This window comes from Leuciscus leuciscus (assembly GCF_965113295.1).
Source record: "Leuciscus leuciscus genome assembly, chromosome: 12".
Lineage (NCBI taxonomy): Eukaryota > Metazoa > Chordata > Actinopteri > Cypriniformes > Leuciscidae > Leuciscus > Leuciscus leuciscus.
The window spans coordinates 28,940,774-28,962,571 of NC_138736.1; the positions used below are offsets into that span (position 1 = coordinate 28,940,774).

The 21,798-nt window shown below is 39.5% G+C and overlaps 2 long non-coding RNA genes and 1 gene segment (V, D, J or C); 2 read left to right on the plus strand and 1 right to left on the minus strand.

Annotated features, from left to right (window-relative positions):
* The window catches only part of LOC309510370, a 153,325-nt gene extending 131,569 nt beyond the window's left edge, over nt 1-21,756 (plus strand). The window contains exon 2 of the long non-coding RNA XR_014210334.1: nt 21,703-21,756. This is a non-coding gene — a long non-coding RNA (uncharacterized lncRNA). The remainder of the gene's footprint in view (nt 1-21,702) is intronic.
* On the minus strand, nt 8,768-10,268 carry LOC309510371. The gene is made up of 2 exons (XR_014210335.1): nt 9,730-10,268; nt 8,768-8,911 (listed from the first exon to the last, which is right to left on the minus strand). It is a non-coding gene; the product is annotated as an uncharacterized lncRNA (long non-coding RNA).
* Nucleotides 10,595-20,934, plus strand: LOC309510358 (immunoglobulin kappa constant-like). The segment is given in 3 exons: nt 10,595-10,739; nt 16,919-17,014; nt 20,402-20,934.
* Nucleotides 21,757-21,798: the final 42 nt, after the last annotated feature.

The following is a 21,798-nucleotide window of genomic DNA, read 5'->3' on the forward strand; positions in this document are numbered from 1 at the left end:
TTGTTATACAGTGTTGGGTGTAATTAATTACCAAGTCATCTAAATACTGTCATTTAATTAAAGGGATTACTCTTAATTCTTCTGTAATTTGAAGTAAAATCTGATGTAATTGCATTAGACTATAGAACAATTCTGTATATTTAACATACAAGAAAAATCCATGCAATTGTATATTGTTTATTTGAAAGCATTAAAAGTGCAGTTTCTTGTCTCTCCTTGTATTGTTCAAGTGGTTGAGGTTGATATGGGATTTATTAATAAGTAGACTTTCTAAAGATAGTCATTATTACATGAATCTAATTACACGGTTGAAGATGTCATTTGTAGTTAGTAATTAATAACTATTTTAGAGTAACTTACCCAACTGTTATAATATCAGAGGTGAAACTGGAAGAACAGTATGTTATTCAACCTAATTTTAATTTTCATGGGTGCAATCCTGCAGGTATTAAAAGAACATGGCAGCAGCTGAAAATTAAATATAAGAACATAATTCAATCAGGTAAGGTTTGAGCATATCATGGGTGTAGGCTACCTGAATTTACAAATATTTGACATATTAAATAACTAAATAGCATCCCAGTGTCTAGCAGTGGAGCAGCATTTTTGGCTGGGGGAATTCCTGGAGGGACTTCAGAGCCAGTCACTCCCGAAGATCCAAGGGCCTTCATAAAATGTAAGAGGTTTACATATGTGTTATTTCTTATATAGGCTATTTTTGATATTTCCATTTATTTTACTTTGGGTTGGGTTTTTTGTTGGTCCCAACAGATTCCGATGGTAATATCTGTCTTTTGGAGCCTCCTGTCCCAACAAAACCTGCAGGCAGTTGTAAGTAGCCTACTCAATACACCAGAAATTATGACAAATAGTGTTATAAAGTGTACTCATCTTCACAGGACGATGGGGATAATGTTATGTGTCACATCAAACAATCTACACATTCAGATTTTTTCACATTTTTATGTGGAGTAGAATCTAAGTTTAAAGCTAAGTATAAATGGGTAGTCTTATCTCTCCCCCCCGCCCCCAAAGTGGAAGAACAGCAGGAGGACGGTCCATCAACTTCTGTTGCACAGATGAACAGAGTTCAGTGATTTTCGGTAAATGCCACAGTTTAATTCTGTAGAATTTGTTTAGAACTACATTATGTAACTCTAATCTACTACTGTATATTCAGTTGCCAGTTAAGGAGTTAATAGACTTCATCTTATTTAAAAAATTGAAATTAAAAATAGCAATATTGTATTTATTAATTAAAGATTCATTTTATTAATAAAAATGTACTGAAAGAATGAATGAGGTGTTTAAACACCACTTCCTCTTTAAAAAAGGGGAGGAGACCGAAAGAAACTCTGGGTTTACCGAAGAAAACCTGCTCCCGACCAGGTTAGGTTCACAGAGTAAGTTACCATGGTAACTGACTCTGAGTATAAGTTACCTCTCTTTCAGAAACGGGCTTGACTTACTCTGCTTTCTCAGGTTTAACATACCTCCCATTCTGAAACAGAAAACCCAGAGTTTCCCTCATTTCAGGGTTAACATACTCTGAGTTTTCACTTAACCTCCTTTCTGAAACAGGCGCCCCTGGTCTTTTCACGATCGGATAGCTATCCGATCTGAGAAAACGCATGAAGTGGCCAGGTGTAAACAGCCCCAGAAATCATTCTAATATTCTGATTTATTATGAGTGTTGGAAACAGTTCTGCTGCCTAATATATTTGATGAATAAAAGGTTCAAAAGAACTGCATTTATTAAAAAATATATATAATTTCTAATAATATAAATCTTCTTTACTATCACTTTTATTTATCAATTTAACACATCCTTGCTGAATAAAAGTATTGATTTATTTTTTTAAAAAAATAGATTTCTATTTTGTAAATTTTTTTTTTTTACTTTTTTTTTTTTTACTTTTTATTCATCAAAGTATCCTAAAAAAAAGTATCACAGGTTATGAAAAAATATTAAGCAGCAGAACTGTTTCCAACTTTGATAATGAATCATCATATTAGAATTATTTCTAAAGGATCATGTGACAGATTGGAGTAATGATCCTGAAAATTCAGCTTTGCATCACAGAAATAAATGATCATTTAAACTAATTATTTTAAATTGTAAAAATATATCACAATATTACTTTTTTTTCTGTATTTTTGATCAAATAAATGCAGGCTTGATGAGCAGAGGAAACTTCTTTCAAAAACATTAAAAAATACTAATACTTATACTTGCCCTGTAATACATGTATTCTTTGTTTTAGATGTTATTAACTTAAATTCTTATGAATAATAAAAATGTTGTAATGTCTATTTGTTATTTATGGCCTGTATGCCTCATTATTGATATTATAGACCGACTGCGCTGATCAAAAGCATGATGGGAAACGACTTGCTGACGACACAGCTTAATGTTCATTGGTTTAAACAACCGTGATGTATTGTTCTCTTTTAAAATGTTTGATTTTAAAACTCTGATATCATGTTTTATACGCATGCGTTGTGTGTGAATATTCCCAAACTATCTAACAGTGCGATCTCTATGGGTTATGCAATGTAATTTTTATAAAAAAGAAAAGAAAAGAAAAAAACAATACATGTCTGTATTAAAGAAAAAAAGATTAATAAACATGTATTTGGAATGGAATTAAATAAGTAGGCTACTTTGGGTGTCTTGTTCATTATATTTATTTTCATATAAAAGCAACAGAACTTAAATTCCATCCAGTTTATTAGCAACACTGTGCACGAGCGTGAATCCGGTGAATCCCGCGATATCCATCCCCTCGCCGTCGTGAGCATTTATACTTCTGCGAATGTCTGTGTTGATGTGCAGTTACACCGCCGAAACGCTAGTTGGCGCGGGTGGGTTTTAATGTTCCAGTTCCACTGTGTTTACATTCCTCGCGGCTATTTTGAGTTTAGGCAGAGCCCGTCTACGGAGAGCCTGCCCACTCCCTAATAAGTCCTATTGTACCGAATTTTGGTTGTAGTTCCACCAGAGTTCCACTGGGGGGCGCTCGCCATGAGTGCAAAATGAATGGGAGTCAATGGGGCTAGACGGCTAAATTTGTCTCTTTCACCCGATTGCCGTTGAGAAATCTCAGATTTGATTGTAGGTTTTGCAAGTTCAACATGGGTTATAGGTCGAAAGTTGAATGAACGAGTACTTATGTTCTTTCGATTTCTTACAGGTTGAGTTGTTGTTGCCCATAACACGCTAGCATTCTGCTAATGAACGCTGATTGGGCAGTGAAGGACTGATTACGACCAGAGATACAGCTTGATGGCATTGTGGCATCCGAAGCGGGACCAGAAACAAACAAAACAAAAACTCTTCTAGCACGTGTATTTACCTGTGTCAGCTGTGTTGTCGATGCCTCGAGAGAAAAGAAAGTGCAGAGCGCGAAAGCACCAAAGTGACTGAAGGATCGCCGTAAAGCATTAGGCTTGTTCGACTTCATGCAGCTCTGCGCAGACCGATCGGCGGCTGACTTAAAGCAGTGCATGCCGGTTAGAAATTTTGTCCGACTTGAAACAGCGCCGACGCCACGTGACTGTGACGTATGCCATCAAAGTACCGCGAGAGCAAATCGAGAGTAGCCGGAGAACTCAGCCAGCGCAGCTTCTCAAGAGCGGCTGCACTGGGCTGCACGTGGGCTGATGACGACACAGCTGTTCCACGATTGGCCGGATTCACCGCATGACAACGATCACGTGTGTTTCGTGTTTATTCGAACACCTTTAGTTCCTCTAAAGCTCTCAAATCAGTTTATTATAACAGTGAACACTCTTTTCATGTCGTTGTCATGTTATATTGTGTCATGTTTATCAAATTAAAACTGCTTAAAAAACGTAGACTCCACTTCATTGATAGTAGCTAAATGTTGAACTTTATTCTTGTTCAAACAGACGCTGTATGAAGCAGTACATAAAGTATTGAATGAAAATGTCTCTGAAACATCTGTGTATTATTTGGCAAATATTGCATTTATTTCACTGCAGCTGTGGTAAAGTATGCAAACAACACGTGAGCTGTCACTACGGGAACCAGAAAGTGTCCGACTTCACGTCTCCGTTTGCAGCTCCTCCCCGCCTGCACGCGGCTACTCTCGCCGATCGGTTACATCCAGCCGCAGCCGATGTCGAACACACCTGGGTCAATATCACTATAAAGTGCCTTTGGTGTCCTCATCAGAATCGCTCAGTCATCATGAACATAATGCAAAAAAAATGAGATTCTGAGGTTTTATTATAAATGTCCGAACACTTACACACATACAAGTACTATGATACGTCTCTTGAAATGTGTTTTTCTGATTTTATACAATTTTCTTTGATTGGATGTATGTGATTTTGGCATGTCCCGCACGCTGCTCAGCTAACTTCAGTGAGTGTAAAAAGTGGTTAAATTACATAAAATTAAAATACTTTTTTAATGTACTTATTGTCCTCAGCAAGTTATTTAATAAAACAAGTCATTTTGATTATTTATATTTTATTTTCATAATAATATTAAGCAGTTTGCATGTGTCCCTGAAATTGCTGTCCACCCTGTCATTATGGGGTAAACGCCCCTTTAAGAAACCAACGGATGTACTCAGTGACATCCCCTCCCCCATTTGGTCTTTCTTCAGTGGAGGTTAAAACATCTGCAACACACACAGAAAGTATCTACACTTATATTTCCTAATTTTCATCATATTGTGTTTGTAGTTGTGTGTTGTCAAGCTTAACATGTCCACCCTGTCATTGTGAAATATTAATTAATATAAAAACATTTCAGAAATTCTAAATATACATTTTAAACAGTGCACAGTCAGCTTCAACAGTGAATCACTTTGCTAACTGCTGTACACCATGTGCTCATTAAATACTAACTTTAGCCAAAAAATGTCCACCCTGTCACATGACAGGGTGGACATGGTTCATGACAGGGTGGACATTTGCAACTCCTGAAAATCAGCCTGAGCCAGGCCCCTCCTTCTATATTGGTTAAGGGTTTCTTGAAGGTCCTGTTGTTTTTAAAGTGTTCCCCCGTTCTAGTTCACCCATTAAAGCATTTGTCCACCCTGTCATGCCAAGTTCCACCCTGTCATTTTGTTGTCCACCCTGTCATGTTCAACTTTTATGATGAAAATAAACTAATTATGTTAACAAGTTAACAAAACATTGTGTGTGATTTCTTAATAAACAAATGAGGGCCAGTTAGTATTGTTTTAAAGTTTGACTAAATATCTTTATTGTTTGATTTTATTTAGAATAGAATGTGCAACTATCGCATATTTTATTGGGCAATACATATTTAAGCAGTAACTTCATTATTATCAAAATACTTTTACCATTAACTAAAATGTTTTGTTGGGAAAGGGACACATTATCTTTACTCAGATCTACATTTTATAATCACTATGCAATGAAAATGTATTTATTCTACTCTGAGTTTGTCCATGACAGGGTGGACATATTTTATGGTTTGCTCGTATATTGTCAGCTTGCAGTTAATTTATAAAAAGTGCTGGAGCTTGACCAATATGCATTTCTAACAGCCTAATGTCTCCTTAATACAACACATATGAAGTTAAATGGAAAATCTCAGATTTTTTTGTGGAAATTGTGAAGTCTCAAAGGCACTTTATGGTGATTTTGACCCACCTAGTATCTCTGGTCGTACGATGTGTATGACGTCATTGACACTTTAAAATACTTTTTAAAGCAAATAAGTGACTCAAAAAAATCTAACACCCAGCAATGTGTAATTTCTTTGCATCCCCTTTCGAAAACAACATTCAAATTACTCGACAAAAAATTATATCCTGAGAAAAGTGGATTTTGAGAGCAATATCTCCATAGACCTCCATTCATTCTGCACTCGTCCTGTGAGCGCCCTCATATGGAATCAGAGTGGAACTGCAACCAGTTCAGAAGCCGGAAGTTTACTGAGAGTGAAACTTCTCGCCTTATTAGACATTCTCTGGTTTAGGTTTCTACGAGCAATGGCGACTGAAGGAGTCATACAGATGGCTGTATTTCCGCACTTCTTCAAGCAATCTCTCGGTCACTTGGTCTATTTCCATGGCTCTTCACTGATCTTCGGAATTTAAAAATGGCGGGCGGGCGGTGCAGAGTGTAGGAGGAAACGCGATGCTATCCAGCCGACCAATCACAGATCTTGCGGTCCGCGTCGCCGCGACGCGTAGTTACATTTTTGAGGAGGTGCGCGTCAGGGTACGGCGAAGGGTACGACGGAATTTACATTAACTATTTATATGCAAAGGTTGTCTACTGAGTTCTACATGCTGTACAGTTGGTCCAGTGTTCTCCAACAGCGAAATAATTATCTCACAATTATCTTACAATAATGATACTATTTCTTTTTCTTTTTCTGAGGACATGAACCTCTCTAAAAGTCAACATGAAATAAAAATGTATGGACTATTGCGGTACTTAACATCATAAAAAAAAAAAAAAATCATGTTTAATCAAAATAACTTCCCTCCCTCTTCCCATCTCCTCTCTTCTCTGATGACGTGTTTACTGGCGCGAGGGCGGGACAACTCACTCACATGAGAGGTGTGTTCGACATCGGCTGCGGCTGGATGTAACCGATCGGCGAGAGTAGCCGCGTGCAGGCGGGGAGGAGCTGCAAACGGAGACGTGAAGTCGGACACTTTCTGGTTCCCGTAGTGACCGCTCACGTGGTGTTTGCATACTTTACCACAGCTGCAGTGAAATAAATGCAATATTTGCCAAATAATACACAGATGTTTCATTTCATGAGACATGTTCATTCAATACTTTATGTACTGCTTCATACAGCGTCTGTTTGAACAAGAATAAAGTTCAACATAAGCAACTATCAATGAAGTGGAGTCTACGTTTTTTAAGCAGTTTTAATTTGATAAACATGACACAATATAACATGACAACGACATGAAAAGAGTGTTCACTGTTATAATAAACTGATTTGAGAGCATTAGAGGAACTAAAGGTGTTCGAATAAACACGAAACACACGTGATCGTTGTCATGCGGTGAATCCGGCCAATCGTGGAACAGCTGTGTCGTCATCAGCCCTCCTGCAGCCCAGTGCAGCCGCTCTTGAGAAGCTGCGCTGGCTGAGTTCTCCGGCTACTCTCGAAACGCTCTCGCGGTACTTTGATGCCATACGTCACAGTCACGTGGCGTCGGCGCTGTATCAAGTCGGACAAAATTTCTAACCGGCATGCACTGCTTCAAGTCAGCCGCCGATCGTTCTGCGCAGAGCTGCATGAAGTCGAACAAGCCCGTAATCACAGCAACAGCAGACCACCCGATCCAACAATCAATTCCCAATAGACAAAAATCAAGTCAAGTTCTGCCCCACATTTTTTCTTGTTCGAGAAGTCATTTCACTCGGATATATTATGTCACAACAGGGAAGATAAGAATGATCGCAACTTCAGTGTCATGCTGAATGTTTGTTTTTATTTTTATTTCAATAGCTTCAACACTAATTTAAGTGTCCAATTGATTTATTATAAATTACAGTTTGCCTTGAATACATTGCCCACCCTTCAAATGGACTCGAAAATCTGGACAATCAAAATGTAATTTTGTCTGTTGAGTCAGTTTAGATGTGGCTTTAAGTTACTGCCACAGAGACAGTAAGTCGAATGCAAGAATCTTCAATGTTTTGAGTGTCCATCTTTATTCTGACTGTTTTCTCCTAAAGCGAAAATCATACCCCGGCCTAGAGCAATGAGCCAGTAGCAAAAAGGAAAAAAAAAAAGAAAAAAAAGAAAAAAGGAGAAAGCAAATAAAGTCAGGATAAAGTCCTACGAATAATGTCCACACTTTTTAAGGTAGTCGGTGTTCTATACAGCTGATTCCCGCTGAGAAGTTTTATTGAGGGATTTTCAAATCACACCTAGCCAAACAAACACAAAGTAGGCCTTTACCATGTTGGTACAACTATGAAAAGCATATTTTATTCAGCAACATTGTTTAGTTTAATGTCTTAATTCCTTTGTAAATGGTAAGTCTTAAAAGTTATTTTAAGATCATTCTGTTTTCAGAACACATGGACATTAACCTTTTCAATTATCTGCAGACTATCAAGCACTGCTAATCCAGCCTCGGTGTCGCATGTAATGCTTGGCTATGTAACTGGCCACTGAACGACCTCTGTAACTGCAGGTTGATGCCACCAGATGGCGCCATTCGTCAAAACCAAAATAAACATCCTAAACTCACTCCATCGAATGTCCTATAATGGTCCTGTAGCTTCTCCCTATGCAACGTGGCACACCATATACCATGAATGTTGAACGGCTCGTTGGTCTAGGGGTATGATTCTCGCTTTGGGTGCGAGAGGTCCCGGGTTCAAATCCCGGACGAGCCCATTTATGCATAGTTTTTTTTTTTTTATAAAACATTTTTTGGAACTGCCCTTCACCACATAGCCTACAGAGAAATACTACAATTATTCATAATCAGTATTGCAGTGTATAGGCTATAGTGTCAAAGTAGGCCTATAGGCCTAAAACTGGTTTCTCTTGAACTTAGCCTGTTATAAATAAAAAAACAATAATATACTTTTATGTGTGTTCAAACTTTTTAAACTGTTATGTTTCTTTTATTATAGAGTACATATCTATCATATGATGTAGCTGTAGCCTACTTGCATTTATGCATGTGCGAATCATTGAATGTAATCTAGAGCTATTTGTGTAGTCTGGAAAATTCTGGACGTTCTCAATAGTGGAAAATGACAACAGAAGACAATCTTAATTTAATACTGTAATATATACTCTTTATAAAAAGACATTTGTGACAAAAATGAAAACACGATACAAGCTAAAAATATTTCACACTGGTACATGTCGAGAGGGAATATGCATAATTTGCACTTAATGCACAACATCTTCATTCTGTTTTGGAGCGCACCACATTTATATAGTAATAGATGGTGTTTTAATACAGTGTTAGATCTACTACCTCTCCATAGGCTTCACATACTTAAAAGAGTGTGACACAGTCCCGGAGGATTACAGACACGCCTGTGAGACTTGATCGCAAAGTCCGATCCCTGCAGGCGCTCAGTTCGGGACTGGCCTGTCACTTTTAGGGGTTTAACATTGGCTCAAGAACAGCACAGTGATTTGAAAAGGCAGTTGTTAAGCTTCAGGCTATACTAACAGCTAGGTACGTTCACGAAGTAAGACGACCTGGAGTCAGTGTAGGAAACTAATAATTATCCTTGAATTGTGCTCAGGGTGGGATACGAGGCCTGGGTCAAGTTTCAGTGGCACTCTAGAGTCAAGTTTTTGATGGCTCCAAATATAATTTACAAACAATTTTCATTGCCAGGAGTGAAATCTGACAACAACAAAAAAAGCAAATTCCATATAATCAAACAGGCCATGTATCTTCCTAAACAGATTAGCTAACATGATATGGATAATTCTAAAATATTTTAATGAACACATCGTGGTTACTGATCGTATACAACTAGGTTTTAAGTTAGCCTAAATTAGTTTACTCAAAAAAAAATCTATAATTCTCTCACCTTCAAGTAGTTCTAAAGACATTTCAGTGAAACACAAAAGAAAATATTAGAATATTAAAATATTAATATAATACATTTTTTATGTATAAATTAATATATTATTATAAGTTATTATTTTTATTTTTATTTTTTATTCTCATGTTTTTTGTTTTGTTTTTTTCTCAGTCAGTAGTGTCAAACATGTTGTTTTGGACCCCACTGACTTTTATTCTAAAAGAATATTAGGAACCTTAAAAATGTCACAATAGGGGCACTTTAAAAATCAGTGCCAAAATCAACTACTGTAGTTGGATCTATTCATGATTCCTTCCACCTTCAGTAAAGCCCCAGTCCCAGCTGAAGAAAAGCATCCCAGAGCATGAGGCTGCTCCATGTTTTACCATAGGAATAGTGTTTTTTTGTTGATGTGCTGTTTTTGTTCCAAACTTTTACAGTTCTGGCCAAAAAGTCAAAAATCTTGGACTTGTTAGACACATATTTCCACATGCTTTTGGAGCATGCTTTATATGTTTTTGCAAAGTTTAGTCGAACTTGGATATTTTTTTGTCAGAAAAGATGTGTGTCTCAAAGCCCAGACAGATAGTTTATCACAGTTGAAAGTGCTGCAACTCTTTTAATGTTGCTGTTTGCCTCTTGACAGTCTCCCGGCCAGTTTTCTCTTTGTCTTCTCATCAATTTTGGAGGGCAAATTTTCTTGACATTGTCATTGTTGTGTCATACTTTTTCTAAGGAGTTTAGGAGTTTAGGGGGTTCCTCTGGCTTCTGAATGTATACAAGATGTTGTCCCGAAGAGCCTGTGAGATAAAGAAAACTCAAATTCAAATCACATAATGCATGAGAAAAATAAAGAAATAATAATATATATGTATAGGCCTATGTATATGTGTGAGTGAGTGAAGTAAAATCCCAGATGAAGAGAATCTTGTGTGTTAAAGTCGTTCACAGGACTGTAAACCCTTGCAGAGCACTGAAGCATGAGCTGCCAATGCAAAATTGCATTGCAGTGGAAAAACCCTTTTCTGAACTGAAACATCTTCTCTCTCATATGACTATAGGCATTGTAATATATTTAATTATGGAGTTTAACATCATGGTTAAATTAAAACTCAATATTCTGGAGGTTTTTCCAGTGAATGAGAATAAACTATTGAAGAGGATCTTTGGTGGAGGAACCAAACTGAATGTTGAAAGTAAGTGCAGAATAAAATAAAAAGATGTATACACCAATTGTAACGGAACAGCTGCGGTGATGAAATGCTGGCTGTATGTATACTGGCCTAATCCTCCGGTCAGAGAAGACGCAGAAACTTCTTTCCTTTAGATGAATTTATTGGTCTTTTACAACTCTACAGGGCACTGTAATATGTGTATGTGTGGTTTGTGATGCCTGCAGAAAATAACAACAGTAAAACAATATTAATACTAATTAAAGTTCAGTGGCATCAATGGTAAATAATGATAAAATAACATGAATTACAACAGATATGAACAGTGTGTAATACTGCAAATCGCCACTAGGGGTCAGTGTAGGATCATTAAACAACACCGCAGCTTCGCGCCACGGGTAGGTCACGTGACCAAGCTAAACTGAAAAAAACCCTGTCAACTACCGATCTGTAATTTTACACATTAGAGTCAAAATAATAACGGCCTCAATAAACAAAGCTACACAGCTAAATAAACAGTAGAATAAGGAAATAAAATGTGGGGTAATTAACCACATGTCGGGACGTCTGTTTCACGGGGCTCAGCAACACATGCTAAATAGAAAGTTAACAAATAAACATATTACCCCAGTAATATTAATAGATCACGCCACATTCAAATATATAAACAACATCTACTCATCATGTAACTTACATCATCACCGACGCACACTGTTGTACAAAGTAATAATGAAGACCACGGACTGTCAGTGGAAGGCCAACTATTGACTACACAGGAAATTTTCCCTGAACACACTGCGCATGCGCAAACAGTCCCTCAGACTCTGTATGAAGCAGCTTGCTGTGACGTGACTTCCTCACAGCAGGGAATTCACAACAGCCGCCCCCACATTCATGTATGAATGTGTAGAAGAAGTACAAGTCCCTGCTGTTGTTAAAGGTCCCTGTTGCACACGTGGTCCTCTGGCATTTTGGGGAGAGGTACTAACTTGGTAACCGGACGAGTGTAAACTGCCCCCTTGATTTTGACATCCGCTGAACGAACTGTCCCATCTCCACTGGGATGAAGTTTAATGACCTTACCTATGGGCCAAAGTGCCCTAGGAAGCTGGGAATCTACTACCATAACCACTTGGTCTGCAGTGAGGGCAACAGTAGGGGTCCTCCACTTATGGCGGCGCTGAAGGTCAGGAAGGTACTGGTGGGTGAATTGGCTCCAAAACCGGTCTGCCAGGATTTGGCTATGTCTCCAACGGCGGCGGCCTAGAAGATCACTGGAACCATATGCAGCCTGCGGAAGCGATGCGTCGTGTATCCCAAAGTATCCCAAAGGCTTTGAGTTAAGTATGATTCTTTGAGCTCTCTGTCTCCCCCCCGGAAGTTGGTACCTCGGTCACATAAGATCTCGTATGGCTTGCCTCGTCTTGAGATGAATCGGCGCAAGGCCAGTAAGAACGAGTCTGTGTCCATGTGTGGCAACAGATCCAGGTGGACACATCTTGAAGTAAGACATTTAAATATAATGCCCCACCGTTTCTCGTGCCTTCTTCCGATTTTCACTGTATAGGGCCCAAAACAGTCGACCCCGGTGGACCAGAACGGAGGTTTGTTGATCCGGAGCCGTGCAGCAGGCAGGTCGGCCATCATTGGTGTTACTGGGGTGCTCCGCCACAAACAGCATTCTGCACAGTGTTTCTGGTGTTTCTTAATTACCTGTCGACCACGTAAGATCCAGTAATTTCTCCGGATCTCAGCAAAGGTTCTCTCAGTACCAGCGTGGTGCAGACGGTTGTCGTAATCCTTCACCAACAGCTGTGTGATCGGATGATCAGGGCTGATGACAACGGGGTGAAGACTGCCTTCAATCAGACTCTCTGCTTTGCGTAGTCGACCACCAACCCGAATGAGGCCTAATGGTCGTATTCGGGGCTTAGAGCACTTAAACGGCTGCCTGAATGGACTGGTTTGCCCTGTTTAAGTGCCTTTAATTCTTCCGGGAAACTATCAGATTGTATCCTTCTTAGCAGAGTAGTCTCCATTTCAATACGGTCGACGGCAGACATAGCTGGAGCAGCCGCCCCGTGAAGGAACTGATATGTAGCCTGCAGTAGTTCAGTCCATGTATCGTATTTAGCAGGATCAGGCTCATCGCTGCTGATAGTAGACATATGGCCACAGAAGGTTTGAGCTCTCAACTCATCTGGTTCCTCTATGTGCACTGAGGGGTTCACTGGCCAGCGATCTGAAGACTGATACAGGAACGAAGGCCCTTGACTCCAACAGTTTGGCTGGGACAATTCAAAGAGAGTCTGAGTGATATCATCAGCGGGGTTCAAGTCCGTGTTAATGTATCTCCATGACCCGGGCTTGGTAAGATCGAGTATTTCAGTAACTCTTGTACCGACAAATACTTTGTACTGGTTGGACTCTGACTGTATCCAGCTCAGTACAGTTGTTGAGTCTGACCACAGCACTACGGATTGGATGGACAAAGTCAGTTCGGTCTGGAGCACTTTGGCCAGCTGAGCTCCAGTGAGTGCAGCACATAATTCCAGTCGCGGCATCGTCTGTTGTCGTTTGGGTGCAACCCGCAACCTGGCCATAATGAATGACACAGTGATGCGTCCCTCTGGATCCTCCACTCGCAGGTAGGCGACTGATCCGTACGCCTTCTCCGAGGCATCACAAAAAATGTGAATCTGCCTCACTGATGAATCACTGTCAGCAGCTTCTGGAACATAACAACGGGGAAGAACTATGTTCTGCAATTGAGGGAGCTCATCTTCCCAGGCCTGCCACATTGGAAGTAACTCATCTGCAATAGGCTCGTCCCACTGTCTTTCTGTAGCCCACAAAGCCTGAACCAGGACTTTAGCATGGGTAGTGAAGGGGATTATGTATCCGAGCGGGTCGTATTGTGAGGCAAGTACCCTATATACATTTCTCATGGTGGGCTGTTTAGGCGTCACAGGCTGACATTTATAACCCAGTGTGTCTGTCATGCAATGCCAAACCAGGCCGAGAGTGGACTCCCTCGGGTCATCTCCTTCAGCGGTTAGCCAGAGCTCAGATGTTGTTGATCGTGCCTCAGTTGGGAGGTGAGAGATTACCTCTGTCCTGTTGGATGCCCACTGCCTTATTTCAAATCCACCCTTCGCTAGGAGGGCTCTCAGGCGGTCGAGAAGATCCTTTGCCTGCTGTGGCGTGCGGAGCGATTTCAGGCAGTTATCCACATAGAACGAGGTAATTACCGTCTCCAGCAGGTCTTCGTTGCCGCTCTGGTGATCACGAACGTGACGCTGCACAGCGTATATGGCGCAGCACGGACTGCAAACCGTGCCAAATGGCAGGACACGCCACTCATAGATATCAGGTGACCTGTCTCTCTCCATGTCGCGCCAGAGGAAGCGGAGGAGTGGGCAGTCCTCAGGAAGGAGTCTGATCTGATGGAACATTGCCCGTATGTCTCCGCTGATAGCGACGGCATGTTCTCGAAACCTGAGCAGAACTCCTAATAGTGACGGTCCAAGGGAAGGCCCTGGTAGCAGGTCATCATTCAGAGCACTCTCCTGGTAGCGAAAGGAGCAGTTAAATACCACCCTTGCCTTTCCGTTATGATGTACTAAGTGGTGTGGAATGTACCAGGATTCGGCAGAGCGACTGGCCTCCTTACTGGTGATCCGCTCAGCATATCCCGCCTCCACTAGCTTGTGTATTTCCTGGTTGTAAACTTTAGCAAACTCAGGATTGGTAGATAGACTGCGTTCTGTAGAGCGAAGGAGGGGCATCACAGCAACAGGTGATGCGCAGGGCAGAGCTACTTTCCTCTTCCGAAGGAGGGGCGTGGCGTATCTTAAGACACCATCCACTATTACAGTGGTGCTCTTCTCATCAAGCATGGTGAGAGCTGCCTGGTCTTGCTTGGATCGCGTCACCTCCCTCTCGCTTTTATATGGCAAAATGTCAAGCTGCCACAAGCGTTGAACATCTTTGTGTAGGTTGGAGCAAGGTGTGTCAACTGACAGGTGAAGGAAGGAACTCTCACCGGGTGGATGTTGAAGAAAGTTAGTGGGTCCTTGCACTGCCCAGCCGAGTCGGGTGCAGACTGCTACTGGTGCTCCTATCGGTCCTGCACGTACTGAGTGGATCGGAGTTATTAAATGAGGGTGGTCAGATCCAATCAGTAGCATTGGCTGCACCTTAGTGAATGTCAAGTCAAGTCAAGTCAAGTTTATTTGTATAGCGCTTTTCACAATACAGATTGCATCAAAGCAGCTTCACAGTATTAAATTAAAATAATACAACAAAGTTTGTTTCAAGAGGAATTTATTGATTGATAAAATTAAATTAAATATCCCCAAAATATCCCCAACTGAGCAAGCCAAAGGCAACAGTGGCAAGGAACCGAAAAACTCCATCAAGTGACCTAATGGTGTCCTAAAACTCCATCAGGTGCCTTAATGGAGAAAAAAAATGTGTGTAGGGGGACTCCTTTCAGGTGGTTGTATTTCCTTGCTAATTTGTCACCTGGACATGACTGCTCAGCCAGCTGGAGTTCGGTTGCAGTGAAAGCTTGATTGATGGAGTCATAAGTGCGTGGTTGGGTGTCAGCGGACACCTCAAATGACACTGCCATTCCCTGGAGCTGCAATACATCCTGTCTGATGGTCTTCAATTTGAGTGACTCCACTTCCCCGCTCAACCCAAGATGTTTGACCGCAGCAGCCAGAATCACAGTACGCTCAGAGCCGTCATCTAACACTGCATGTGTTTTTAGTGTTCTCTTGCCATGACGGAGCAGCACTGGTACCACTTTTAACATGACACGCCCTGAGTGGCTGGCGTGATCCAGATACACTGCATTTGTTGGGGTACTGACAGTGAGGATGTTTAGATGCGGGTCTTGGGCCACAACTTCATGAAGTATCAGCAGGTGTTGTTTGTTGCACATGGAGCAGAGTTTCTTTAGGGTGCAGCTCTCTGGAGAGTGTCCACGCCCACATCTCCAACATTTTCCTTTGTCCTTTATCCAGGTAGCTTTCTCTTCAGTAGTAATTCTTTCGAACTCTGCACAGCCGTTGAGATAATGATCCTGGGTGGTCCTACAATACGGACAATAGGGCTTAAAACGCTCCCTCCCTTTGCTTGTGGGCTGATCTTTCTTTGAACCCGACTGGAGGTTGGTCCGTTGTCGCTGTGGAGAGGTCTGCTGATGTTTGACTGTTGTAGAGTCACTGCTGAAGTAAACAGAGGCTGGTTTGACCCACTGTGATTTACCTGCTTTATTCTCTCTCTTTGTGATACGACTGGGATCAGCTGAGTTGGATTCTGCTGCACGTCGAGACACCTGGTGCACCTGTACCTTCCTATCCAGCCATTCAGTGAGGTCAGGTAAGGTGTATGTCTGATCACTCCCGCTGCGGATGATGCCTCTTTTAATACAGAATTCGGCAAAGCTATCCCTGTAGTTGCCAGGCAGCTTACCAAGGAGGGTGTCTACGTGGGAGCCGCACTGCAGTTCAGACTGAGCAGGACCGTCCATGCGACTTAGCATCCCCACCAAAGTGTTTACAGCTGAGGAAAAATCTTCGAAAGCCTTTCCGTCGCCAGGTTTCACGGGAGGAGAGCTCAATATGGTCTTTAATTCTCCCTGTACCAACTGTCTTGGCTGCCCATATCGATGCTGCAGAGCGTCCATTGCACTGGAGTATGGTGTGGGGTCATGTATGTATCTCTTTGCCATTTGGTAGGCGCTAGGCAGTTTGAGATGATCAAGTAATACTTGGTATTTATAATCTTCAGTCAAATGTCGGTGTGGACCAAGTAAACTATCCAGTCCCCTTTTCAGCATGATGAAATCACTCTCCCAATGAAATGTGGATCTGAACAGGTAGCATATTTAGATATTACTATTGTTGTTTTATTACATACTACATTGATAATGCTTTGGATTGTAAATTAGAATGAAAGCCATTTAAAATAAAAATCTGTATACAAATTTGAAATATATATTTTTTTAAGTGAACTAAATGCTTAAGAGATACTGTTTGTATTAGTAATAATAATTATTATTTTTCTTAGTAAATTTGGAAAATTATCCAAATTAAACAGATTTAATTTACCAGCTTTATCTGTTTGTTTTATTTAATTTTTATTTATTTATTTTGCTATTAGTTATAAAAGAGCAAACTGGTTATTGTCAGTGTCAGTTTTAGTGCAGGAGGTTTTTGTACAGCCGCTCATTGGGTTTGTATCACTGTGGTGGACGTTCGGTGGAGGAACACGACTCTCAGTTGGAAGTAAGTACATTTCTTGTTATGTAAAAAAAAGAAACAGAATGAAAAGAACATAAGAGGACTTTTTTTTTATTTTTTTTACATTTTTAAAATAATGACTAATATAAGAATAAATAATTTGAAAGTTTTAATCTGGTGTGACATTACCAAATAATTGTCTAACTTTCCTTAGCTCTTTATAGACCAGTTTAAACCAATCACTTTTTTATTAGTGAGCATTTTTTTGTCTATCATAATGGTAAATCATATTTGAAAAAGAAAAACTGTTTGTATTTTTTATTCATTTGACATTAAATATAAAGTTGAGGTCTGTATAAGTCTTTTACTCTCCACAGATCGATTTAAAAGAGGCAAACACGAAAACATTAAAACATTTACTTATGCAAAAAGTATTAATATAGATAGTAGAACAGCTTTGGTATCTGTAACGGGGTTCAATAGTTATGGGAAGAAGGAGGCGGGAACCGGCGAACATTCAACATATTTTAATGACAAAAATAAACCAAATACAAAATGAAAGTAAAAGCCAGCAGCCCCTCACGGACGACTGCTGGCCACACAAAACAGAAACAAAACACAACATAAAATCAGGCCTGTCCTCTCTCCCTCTTCACTGTCGTCGCTCCTCCTTTATGCTTCCGCTCCTCCGTGAGAGATTCGAGACCGGTGCGTCTCGCAGGTGTCGCTCATCAGAGTAATCACGCCACCGGCCTCATGCCGCTCTCTCACGGCCCTCGGCCTCAGGGCCGGCCCGCGGCATAGGCGGTATAGGCAAATGCTAGGGGCGCCACTCATCCATAGGGGCGCCAGAATGAGTGAACGAGTGAATTTTTTTTTTTTTTTTTTTTTTTTACAAATATTTTTTTTTTAATATATAATACTATTTTAAAACCATTAATTCGAAATACTACCCCAAAAAAAAAAAAAGTCCGGCTCACCAATCGTCCCCCGCCCATCGAGAGCTTGAAGTGCGTCAGAAACAGAGCGCGCGCGCGATCAGTTGTTGGTCATTTGTTGTGTAGCGTGCGCGACTCCGCATCCAATGTAGACAGCACTGCTTTTGTTAACACACAGCTCGTAGAAACGGACCTGGCAGCTCGCGCCAGTTCTAGACACGGTGAAAGTTTCCTGATTGTGACGGAAGGCCGAATTTACATGACACATTATAAATGAGCATAGTCTGCGATAGATACAGTGCCAAAAAGAAGAGAAGAGGATAAAAGGGGATAAAGACAGAGGTAAAGTGATGTAGTGAATGAACAATTTATGGCATAGGAGTAAGATACTATAATTTCATGGCAGTTATTTCTACCTTAAACTTAATGTTAGCAGTTGTTCTGAGTTCTCCAGAGTCCCCAGACTGTGTGGTTTTGTAACAATCATGTCAGTTTTAAGACGCATTTTTTATTATAACTTTTTTATTACTGTTTTACTCTACAGTTGTGCAGTTGTGGGGATACAGTACAGGCCAAAAGTTTGGAAACATTACTATTTTTAATGTTTTTGAAAAAAGTTTCTTCTGCTCATCAAGCCTGCATTTATTTGATCAAAAATACAGAAAAAATAATAAATATTGTGATATATTATTACAATTTAAAATAATTGGTTTTCAATTTATTATACTTTAAATTATCATTTATTTCTGTGATGCAAAGCTGAATTTTCAGCATCATTACTCCAGTCTTCAGTGTCACATGTGACATCCAGTCTATCACATGATCCTTTAGAAATCATTTTAATATTCTGATTTATTATGAGTGTTGGAAACAGTTCTGCTGCCTCATATATTTGATGAATAAAATGTTAAAAAGAACTGCATTTATTTAAAATAAAATAAAAATATTTTCTAATTATATAAATCATCTTTACGATCACTTTTTATCAATTTAACACATCCTTGCTGAATAAAAGTATTGATTTATTTCAACCAAAAAAAAACAAAACAAAAAAAAACAACTGACCCCAAATTACTGACCATTAGTGTATATTGTTGTTACAAAAGATTTCTATTTTTAAAACATTTAAAAAAAAATTTTTTTTACTATTTATTTATCAAAGTATCCTAAAAAAGTATCACAGGTTATGAAAAAATATTAAGCAGCAGAACTGTTTCCAACTTTGATAATGAATCATATTAGAATGATTTCTAAAGGATCATGTGATAGACCGGATGTCACATGTGACACTGAAGACTGGAGTAATGATGCTGAAAATTCAGCTTTGCATCACAGAAATAAATGATAATTTAAAGTATAATAAATTGAAAACCAATTATTTTAAATTGTAATAATATATCACAATATTAAATTTTTTTCTGTATTTTTGATCAAATAAATGCAGGCTTGATGAGCAGAAGAAATTTATTTCAAAAACTTAAAAAATAGTAATGTTTCCAAACTTTTGGCCTGTACATTTTATGGCATAGTAATGATATTTATTTACAGGTTTATTAAAAATAGCAAAGTTCACATTAAATCTTTATTGTAAATCGTGCTATAAAAGATAATGGGGACTTGACTTGAATGCTATGTAATGCTCTTGGTATATATAGATATATATATATATGCTAAATCATGAACACAATGATGGGGTGAAATGGGCTGTGATGCATGGGGCGCCAGGTAAAATCTTGCCTAGGGCAGCAAATTGGTCAGGGCCGGCCCTGCTCGGCCTCGTCCTGCTCGCCACAGTATCTTATTATTAACAGTTTGTAAATATTTTTTAATAATTCTTGAATAATGAAAAAGCTTTTTTAATGAAAAGTTTTCAAGTCACATGAGACAGAAATGTCTTAATTTGCTGTTTCTTTCACACACACAAACAAATCTGTAACTGTTAGTACAGTAAATGTTAAAAAAAGAACTTTTTTAATAATAATAATAAAAAAAATAGATTCCCAAAAAATCAAAGATCCATAATATCAAATTATGAATATTTTTAAATCCAATTATAGATATGTGTGATTGCTAGTAAATGTGTTTTTACAGGCTGTTGCTCTTCAGATCTGCTTGATTAACTCTGAATCTCTTAAAGGGAAGTGAAAGACTGATAGAGCTGTTTTTAAGAAGAATGAAACTATCTCTCTCTCTCTTTCCCTCTCTCTCTCCCTCTCCCTCTCTCTCGCTCTCTCTCTCTCTCGCTCTCTCTCTCTCTCTCTCTCTCTCTCTCTCTCTCTCCCTCTCTCTCTTGCTCTCTCTCTCTCTCTCTCTCTCTCTCTCTCTCTCTCTCTCTCTCTCCCCTCTCTCTCTCTCTCTCTCTCTCTCTCTCTCTCTCTCTCTCTCCCTCTCTCTCTCTCCCTCTCTCTCCCTCTCTCTCTCTCTCTCTCTCTCTCTCTCTCTCTCCCCCTCTCTCTCTCTCTCTCTCTCTCTCTCTCTCTCTCTCTCTCTCTAGCTGCCACTCGTCCCACTCTCACGGTCCTGCCCCCCTCCAGAGCCGAGCTGCAGCAGGGTAAGGCTACAGTGCTGTGTTTGGGCAGTAAGGGATTCCCCTCTGACTGGAAGCTGAGCTGGAAGGTGGATGGCAGTAGCAGGAGCTCTGCTGTGAATCTGAGTCCCAGTGTTCTGCAGAAGGATGGACTGTACAGCTGGAGCAGCAGCCTGAGTCTCACTGAGAGTGAGTGGAGCAGAGCAACAACCATCAGCTGTGACGCCACACACACATCCCAGAAAGCAGTGACCGAGAGCCTGAACACACAGCAGTGTGATGATGATGACCAGTGAAACACACACACATCACACAAAGACATAGATGGCATGCATTCATTCACACACACACTCACAAACTTACATAGGACTGTCCTAAATCAGTCAATGCTCAACAATGAATCTTTCGTTCTGTTAGTATAATGTTCAAATATTCTTAGCTGTTGTAACAGCAATGCTTTGTTGTTTTATTGCTGCCAAATTAAAGCATTTTGACTCAAATATGGTGTTGACTTTCTTGCTGTATTATAAAACAACCTACAATATGAAATCCCACTTTTTATTGATTTTTTGGGACTTGTGTCCATTACGATTATTCAAAGGCTGGATTATTGTGATGAACAGCATGGATATTAAAATAATATTTTAATACTGAAAATATCGATTACAGTAAAAGAGATATTTATGTTAACATGGCATCTTAATCGTATATTCATTTATAAAAAATGTATATATAAAAAAAAACTCTAAAATAAGGTATTTGAGAAATCCTTTATTTTAATCTTACATGAAATGTAGGAAAAATGGTCTGAATTCCGACTCTCAAGATTTATGCATTTAAAATTAAAATGAAGGCAATGCACAAGAGATGAATAGGGTAAAAAAAAAAAATAAATAAACAAATAGATTCCACCATACTTATTGATTGATACATTAAGAATCACAAACATGTTTTATCTAGTTTTATCATTTCAAAATTTTGATAATATCATTAACAGCCAGATTTTCTGGCTCAGTGCATGAGAAAAAATCATTTTGAGAATGGCCTTTAAAGATATATAGCCTAGCTAATCTACAGACGAAAACAGATGAAGTAAAATAAATGTTTTTGCATGTGTGTTGCCTTTTGTCATAGAGTCATAGACAGAATGTGTAGATTGATAACCTATTCTGTTTACACTGAAAAAAATTATTTCTCATTTAATGTAAATGAGTTTATTTAGTGCGTGAGTAAATTCATTGTGCCGTCTGAGGTCTGACTGAGGGAAGTTTCTGTACAATGCCGTTTCGCTGTATGAACACTGATCCAGAATAAAACACCATTTATTTTTTTGACTACTTACGAAAATTATCTTTAAAACTTTA